We start from the raw sequence: 9,870 nt of genomic DNA, 5'->3' as shown, positions 1-9,870 counted from the left end.
ACATACTGGGTACACGTGGTTTCGTACTCATACTACGCTTGTTGCACTCTTTGTGGTGCAGATTCGATTCCGAGTAGGAGCACATCTCGTGGAGCAAATTGAGTCCGGCTTGAAGTTCTTGGAGTTGTGGTGAGCTGCTTGGCTGTTCTGTGGCCCACACCTCCCTCTATCTTTTAATTGTTCTGTTATTAGTATTCAAACAAGATATCCCTTATGTTAGATTTGTCATTTAGTTTCAGACTTGCTTCGAATTTTAGAAGCTCTTGTACTAAGACACCAATTCTTGGGGTGATGTATTTTATCTTCCGCATTTCGTACTTATAAGGAACTCAATGTTGGAGATTCTTGCTAAGCGTTGGTCTTTTTTTTTACTCATTTGTTGGTTTAGTTGGGTTAATAAGTTGAGTTGGCTTACCTATTGGTTGGGAACATAGGTGCCATCACGACTTGCAAAAATTTGGGTCGTGACATCGAGCCTCTTCGATATCATACTTACTCTGCAATGCCTTCCAAATTTTCTTTGCACTAGAGTAAGTTCTATCATAATAATCATAAAAATTATCATATAGACACTTAAAAATATAATATCGACACTTATAAGAATCTCCATCGTAGTTTTTACACTTTCTCTAGATGAGAGATAGTTTCATCATCACTCATAGAGGTGATGTCTTCTTTATTAGTATTCTTCTAGTTTAACACATAAGAATCATTGAGAAGACCTAAGTATAAAAATACTTTACCCTTCCATCTCTTAAAATGATTACCATTGAACCGAAATGGTTTGTTCAGGTCTCCCATCTTGACATCCGCAGTTTTTTCAATTGTGGCCATGTTGAATCTCCTTAATATTGTTAGTTAAAAACTTAAAATGTAACAAAAGTACAAGATTAAAATGAAAAATAAAATGAAGAAATAAGTCTCTTCAGCTGAGGCGCGGATATCTCGCTCTCTTTAAGGATATTAAAGACCACTACAACAAATGTTTTGACCGGTCCATTAATAGTCCTCTTTGAATTGTCCCCTCCAGGATACAACAACCTTCATAAAGTATAACTCAACAACTCTAGACAAGAGTTGAGTCTAAAGCTCCACAAAAAGAACACCTCTCTTCAACTACTAAGAACTCTCTTTTTATTTTGACTAACTCTTTCACTCTATCTTTTCTCTTGTGTATTGTGCGTACAGAACCAAATGAAGACCACCACTATTTATAATACAAGAATTCTTCCTAGAAATAAATATTAAGATAATGGAGATAGTAAATAGTAAAAATAATGGTCTTAGGAGTTACATATGTTACAAAGAATAATAGGGAATAAAGAGTGATAATGGAGAAGTATTATGGTGAACTAATGGCTAAGATGACATTACTTGCTGCAAGAGTACAACCACTAACATAAGCATTCAGCACTTACTCCAAATGGACTAATGCTCCAAGTAACTACCCAATGGTTAAGACAATAAACATCCACCAATGAATAATTAACAATAGAATGCAATATATATATATATATATATATATATATATACACACTTCCAATAAGTAAGTTTTATTGAAAAAGCATGAAAATTTCATAAAGTGCAATGTAAAAAGTTATATAATTCTTCTCATTTTAATTTGTGCTTGTTACTATTTGGGGAGTCAAATAACATTTTTGTTGAGTATACTTTTCTCCCAAATAAAAATCAAAATATTTGAATTATTCGCTATACTGACTTGCAATATTTTTCATGTAATTTCAAATATGTATTTTTATTTTTAAAATTTTTACAATTTCTAGCCAAGTTAATTAAAATCATAATGTGAGAAGAAGCTGTACAAAATCACAACTAGTGTCATTTGGCCTTTAAAAGAGCACTTATGTCATTATGGTGGTAGAGGTGATGCTATCATTTTATGTTTAAGAATTCTGCATTTTTTTAATTAAAAAAACAATTAGTTTTATTAGGTTATGGATACAGTATTTATACTCCCTTCATCCTATTTTATATAAAATCCTTACTATTTGAGGTGTCCAACATTTTTTTAAAAACATATGTTTATTTGGAGTACTCTTCGTGTAGTTTCAAAATCGGTAAACATTTCATTTTTATAAATTTTAAGAATTTATATTAAAATTCATAGCTTCAAGCCTTATAATTTCACATATCGTAATGTCACGCCCCGATCCTAAATTCTGGTGTGTCTGACACTCGAAGACCATTGTTGGTCTCGAGCGGACCTTTGACCTTGCTTATAAAGTGGAAGACCTAAAAACAAGAGATAACTTAAATGTAATACTTAGGCAAAGTTAAAACTCAGGTCTGAAACGTTTACAACTGAAATGAATAACACTAAAGAGCTATTTTATCTGTCTATGAACCCTATAAACAGAGAGGGATGTTGGGATAAGAGCGCCAATTATCCTATCAACTGAAAAATGAATACAATGTGATAAAAGATGTCCTCTAGAATGTAAGGAGGCTCACCCACTTACTTTGAGTTGCTCAATGGATCAACGTTGATCCTAGTTACATGCTTCAGCATCATAAGACAATGCACACAAAGTGGCATAAGAACAGTGAATGTACAAGTATGCGAGTTTGAAAGCTAAACAAAACTTCATCTTGAAAAGGATGTGAAGGGAACACTAACCCTGGATCTTCTAAACTCAATGAATAACTTAACTTAATATAAAGAAACAAGACACATGCAATATATATAAAGCGTGTAAGATAGTGGAAAAACTTAGTTCATTTAAGAAAATTCAATATCAAACTCAACTTTACTTATGTAATCAAGTAACTAGTTTCTGTGGGATCTAACCAACAACCACCATTATGAGCCTAAGTGGTGATAGAAAGTCTTTCCCATGCTGCTAGAACTATCATATACTTTGTCGTTAAATGAAAAAACTTTACTTAGTTGAGCTACTAGCTTAACTTAAGTGATCGTCTAAAAAGTATTCCCCTTTAATACCCATGATGGCTACACGGTTCTTGGAGACTTGAGTTAATATGAACTCGCATCCCCATATCGGTGCTCAACACTACTCTCAAAAATATACTTAGCTCATATTTTTTTAAAATAACTTATTTCTTTGGGTTAAGATAATTATTCAACACTTAGCTGAAAAGCTCTCTTGGAATCGATGTTACTTTTATTGTTCAAATGTGAAAAAATTTATGAACTCTTATGGAATACTTAGTTCCCTTATAACATTTGAGAAATGAAATCAACTCATTACTCTTTACTAAACTTGAAACTTGAGTCTGAAAACAAACTTAAAACGTTGCTAAAGACTCTTGATAACTTTAAAGTACTTTGCTTTGACTTTCTTCATAACTGTTAGACTTGACTCTTGACTTCTTTGACATTGATTTTAACTTTCCAGGAACTGAATTATGGATTCAAGGTTCATGATCTCATGTTTATAGATCACTTCATGATGTTTAGATGTACCTAAGATTTTTAGAATAAACTAGGAAACATAGCTACATCACTAGGGAATTAGTATGGAAAGATGGGGGAATAACTGCGAAAATTTGCGATCCTGGCGCTCTAAGAGGCGTGGGGTGCCATCCATCAAACATCAGAGAGCTGGGTGGGACGTTCGCGGCAATCCAGAGGCCAATGCAAAAACTCTTACCTTTGGGGCTCTACGAAGTGTGACACACCTAGTCTATCTAAGGCCTTCTTCTACTTTTCTCCTTTGGATCACTAGTACTGTAAATATACTATAGATTGAACCTAAAATTACACCTGGAAACATGAATAAAACCATCAAGAAACCTCAACAACAAAACGATCAATAACTTAATGAAACTTTCAACAATGTTCTTCATGAACTCAATTTCTTAACATTGAAAACTTGAATTCGCTGGATTAAAACATTATTGGCGTTTGGCTGAAATAACCCAACACTATATGATCTCACATACCTTTTTAGGGATCACCCTTAAAGAATTTCACACGCAAAGATTTAGCGTTCTTGGCGATTCTTTATTTCTCTCATATTTTCTTTTCTTTTCTCTCTTCTGCATACCCAAGCATGGATTCTGTTTTTTCTAAACTAAACAAAGGTCTGGTTTTACCCAAATTAATTTCTAAAAATGAATTAATTTAATTAGGTAAGGAAACAACAACTTTTGCCTTTCCAAATCCATATTGGGCTTTCCTTAATCCAATAGCCCAACATTCGAAAGCCATAACTCACTCATCCAAACTCAGAATCACGAAAACTCTATGGCGCTAGAATGATTATTGTAAGGGCTTTCCTACCATATCTGTAACTAAAGATAACTCATTATGATGTTGGAGTTATGGTTGTTTGAAGTTTACCAAAATACACTTTTTAACTTATTTAAAATTTCCCGAGTTTCTTATTCTTACCAAAAATATGTATTTTTAGATTTTAAACTATTTTCCAGTTCTTTCTAGTTGCGAGATATTACAATATCTCCTCCTTGGGAACATTTGTCCTCGAATGAGGTTACTCTTACTTGACTTAAGGTAGTAACATCAATTTCAAAACACCCATAAGCAATTGCAACCAAACAACATGCTTTCTACAATTCGGCGAGTACTTAGAAGAAACTTTGATCCTTGTTCTGCATTTTATCCGGATTCAAACAAATGCAAATATTTCTTCTTCATGTCCTCTTCAGCTTCCCAAGTAGCTTCTTGAAAAAATTGGTTCATCCAAAGTACCTTGAACAAAAAGACTAAGTCATTACAACAAAAAGGGATATAACGACAATTACAAATGAAATTAGCGTGCATAACTATGGTCTCTATAGCCATTACCAGAGAATGTGTCGAGGGTCGGCAAAGGCTTTTGCAGCCATTTGGACAAAAGATGGTAATGTCAAGCTCTTTTGCTGCTAAAACTCATTTGATATAGTGGCAATTGGTTGCAACAATTAGAAAGTCTACAAAATCCAATCCAAAGCAGTAAGTTTTCTCATGTAGCATCCATTATTATAGAATGTAAAACCAAATAAATTGTCGCTAAAACACATATATTCTAGCTGTAATTTCTTGCTGCAATTAAGATGGCTGTTAAATGTGATAAAAATAGTAGTTATACTTTTGTAGTGTCTATTTTTATAGCCGGTAAATCCAATTAAGTGGGCTCTGTAGGTCCGCAAATACATGGTTGAATATTTTGAGGATACGAAATCCACTGCAAGCTTACCCTTTGGACTACTTATCTCGAGGATTATTATCGATTCTCTTGTGGATCTCTCTAACTGCAGGCCTACATTTATTTATGCTACACATGATACTCAAACTTTTCGAGCATGGATTATGTGTTTATTAATGAGAAATGGTATTAGAAGGAGTCTGTCCAATCTAGGGCTGATACACCCCGAGCTACTATATTCTCTGCTGACTTTGTAGCATTGCTCCTCTAGGAGGCTGAACACATTAAAATAAGTCTCGATGGTCTTGAATCCTATATGCAGGTTTTATAGGAAACGCTTGGAAAAGTTCTACAACTCCACAAGGAATCCAATATTGATATTGAAAAGCTTCGGCTTGAGATGGGAGGACTTAAGAAGGATGACTCTTGTTCTATTAACACCATTATGAAAGAAGTCAACTCCATCAAAACTAGAGTTGACTCTTTTAACAATCAATTGGCGGTCACTTAACACTTCATATTGCTCTTTCTCTAAGACTGTTGAGAAATCTCTTACCACTTTCTGCACGAACGTGGTCAACACTCTGATGTATTTTCTAGCTTAACAATAAGACTATGACCTCGTTCGCTGTTGTTTAAGACACTTAGTTTTGTGGAGATCTTTCTCCTTATCTGTTGCACTGTATATTTGGGGCTTCTGACCTCATAATCTGTCTAATTAGTTTTTCCTTCTTTTTCTATGTCGCTTGTTGTTTTGTTCTCCTTATTTATTATGTCAAAGGGGGAGAATCTATCATGGGCATACAGAAAGGCGATGCACTCATATAGGGGGAGAACTAAAGTGACCATTCATCAAAGAACAATCGAACAGCGAAGACGTCTTACTCTTTCATTAATTATAGTTGTCAACATCAAAAAGAGGGAGATTGTTAACTTATTATATTCTAATTAATGACAAATCACATGAATTAACAAAGAATAATACGAGAAGCATGAAGTCATGAAAACGTTACGGAAAACAACACAAAGCCAAGGATCAAACAAAATGGAATCCAGCCTGGATTTACTAAGAAACAAGAAAAGGAAAGAGATATTCAATCACGCAAAACTAACGGCTAAAGAAGGAATAGATATATCAGCAGATCAATCAACCACTACTTATGGAAAAGATTACCAAATTAGCAAAATTCAAGGAAGATCAGACAAGATCTCACGAAATCATCCAACAAATAAAGGAATTGATTTAGTCATGTACATATTGTATATGGACATGAATCAGTAAATCAATTCAACTAAATCAAGGAATCATCCAAGGGTCCTTGATTTACAACTCCCTTGGGTTTTGAAATAGAGCATCACTTCTCACAGCTATTTAAACCTCTTACGATCTTGTTTTATCTTTTGTAAAGCTTTGTAATCGCGTGATTTAACACAATTGAAAAGAGAGAGAGAGAAATATTATGTGTGTAGGTTTCCAAGTAGAGGAAGTGTCAAGATAGAATTTCTGATTTGCATATTTGAAAGGACCAAGTTAAGAAAACTCTATACTTTTCAAGGCTCACTTCAAAGACTCTAAAAGAAACCCTTGATACCGAAGGGGAATTGATTAGGCACCACATAGTTGATGCAAACCAGTATAAACTTTCTGTGCAATTTATTTTCTACAAGATACTTTTAATGTTTCTTCATTCTACTAACTTCCAGGTGGGTCGCCTGACAATTCCAGGTAGCTGACTAAGGAATATTTTAATTCACTCCCACCCCTCTTGTATATCGCATAGTTCAACAGGTATATCGAGTCTTTCCATCATATCCTCTTAGCTTCTAAAAGTTGCCATTTTATTACGCAATTTATTCTCTACTTCATGGAGATATCAATTACATCGGTGCAAATATTCGATGAGGTAAGTTGTGTATTGAACAATGTCCAAATATGTGCATGGTATTGTGCATGTTATCTAGTTTCGTTTTTTTATTTATTTTTCCTCTTTTATGCTAGTAAGAAAAGCTTAGGACTATCTGGTGTAATTAATGTTGACACAATACGATTCTAATGCGTTACACGTCAACTATTTTCTGAGAATGATGATGAACTCTTTGTTTTTCTTGTAGGTGGATATTAGTTATTTGATGTAATTGAAACCATTGTTTTTTTTGTATTATGGAATCCATTTCTTGTATATTGCTTTATATGTAACTAGTGAATGGGTCCGCGCTTCACGCGATTAGAATATTCTTCTTTAAAATTTATTAGAATACTACTTTTCTTGTATTATGATGTTATAGTAGTTTTATATAAATATGTTTTTAAGATTATAGAAGTTATTCAATTCTACTTTAACATTTGTTATGTTAAAAGAAAAGATAAAATTAAAAATCATAACACTAATCGTAACACTGTTTCGTTAGTTTAACGCTATAAATTACTTTCAAAATATTAATTTTTTTAAAAATATATATATAAAACTAATATGTTTATAAACAGCAAAGGTTTCATAATCATATGATATACAATCAGGTAATATGAAGTCATTATGTGTTTCAAAATTGAAATGCAATCTTCCAAAATCAAAATTTGATATGTAATATAATAATGATAGTGTTTTGGAATTGAATTTGTGCACAAAAAACATTAAGGATCCTTTAAATGTATGAAAGAGAAATATTGTATAATGGGGATAAAGTAAAAAAAAGTACTTTTGTGTGAGAGAATAGTCATCATTGTGTATCATATAATTATAATTAATTGTTATTTTTAATCCTATAAATTGACTTTCTATTTTTTTACTCCTATTAATATTAACATTATAATGACAATAAAAAAATCAAATAAATCTTTAGTCTTGATTTTTTGGAGAAGAAAAGATTACTTTGGAGAATATTGTAAATAAATGTATTCTGTAAAAAGTTATTTGTGAAGCTGCATAGTTGGATTTACATATAGTTTGTACTAACAAATACTTATAATAATAACTTACAAAAACATAAAAAAAAATTAAAACATGTATTAAAGAACAACTATTAATATTATAACCATAAATTAATGACTGTATTAAAAACATACCAGGATATGTAACAATAGAATGAAACAAAAAAAAAGAAAAATTGAGCCCAATGAATGCATAGTGTGTCCTTGTTAGTCAGCCACTCAACAATAACAATATACACAAATATTAAAGTGCATAAGAAGTTTTGGATCAAATATTTAACTGTGCAGAAGAAGAATTCCAGAATATTCGTTATTTTAAAATGAGATAAAATCCCTCTATTTATAGCCAACAAAGTGTAGTGTGAACAAATGTTAATTGTGCCTTACTGAAAAGAACACAACTCTTCGAAAAAATTATAACTTTTCTCAATGGTTAGAACCTTTAATAACTTTTACAACCTTTCATAACAGTAGCCACTATTCATAAAAGTCACAACTTTTCAATAAAAGTCACAACTTTTCATGAAAGGTTATTCAATTCTAGTTTACTATTTGTTATATTAAAAGAAAAGTCAAAATTACAAATCATAACACTATTTTGTCCATGCTTACATAATTTCATTTTACTATGGTTACATAGTGTCTTTTTATTAGAGAGTCAAATAAATATTTTCTTAATTTTCTTCTTTGCAAATTTTGATAGTATAACACTATCAATTACGATATTTTTAAAAATATATGTATAACTAATGTTTTTATCAAGAAAAAAGGTTGCATAATCATATTATATACAAATAAGTAATATGTAGTCATTATGTGTTTTAAAATTACAATGCAATGTTCAAAAATCCAAATTCGATATGTAATATAGTTATTATAGTGTTTTGGAATTGAAGTTGTGCACAAACAAAACATTAAGGAACCTTGAAAATAATGAAAGAGAAGTAAGGGAAAATAGGAAAAAAATTTAAAAGAAGTACTTTTGCGTGAGAGAAAAGTCATTATTGTATATCATATAATTATACCTTATTGCTAGTTTTAATTCTGTCATTTGACTTTCTATTGCACCTTTTAATAAATACATTATTATGACAATAACAAAAAGTAATTTAAAATTTTAATGTTGATCTCTTGGAAAAGAAAAGATTTCATTAAAGAATGTTGTAAATAAATATATTTTGCAAAAAGTCATTTACGAATTTGCATAGTTAGATCACACACATTTTGTATTAACATATACTTATAACAATAACTTTATCGAAACATAAACAACAAATTTTCAAATATGTAGTACAAAACCACAATTTATATCGTCAGAATAAATTAATGATTGTAAAAAAATATATCAGTATCTGTGACACTAGAATGAAACAAAAAGGAAATAATTGAGACCACTGAATGCAAAAGTTTTGAAGAAAAAGTAGTTCTGAATCAAACATTTAACTTAAATGTGCAGAAAATAAGAAGAATAGTTCAAAATTTGTTTATTTTAAAATGAGAGGAACCCCTCTATTTATAGACAACAAAGGATAGTGTGAACAAATTATAATTATGCCTTGCTAGAAAAGTCATAACTCTTTGAAAAAGTCACAACTTTTCGGAAAGGTCACAACATTTCATGAAAGTTGCAACTCTTCATAAAAGTCAAAACTTTTCATAAAACTCACAACTTTTCATAAAAGTCACAACTTCTCAATAAAAGTCACATCTTTTCATAAAAGGGAAAGACTAATTTTGGAAATAAATAAATTAAAAGGGAATGCTTGTTTGTGGTGGCGCCACATAGGCGGGCCTAGGGTTCTCTTTATATAT

This window comes from Solanum pennellii, chromosome 1 (assembly GCF_001406875.1).
Source record: "Solanum pennellii chromosome 1, SPENNV200".
Classification (NCBI taxonomy): Eukaryota; Viridiplantae; Streptophyta; class Magnoliopsida; order Solanales; family Solanaceae; genus Solanum; species Solanum pennellii.
This window is presented reverse-complemented; position numbering follows the sequence as displayed.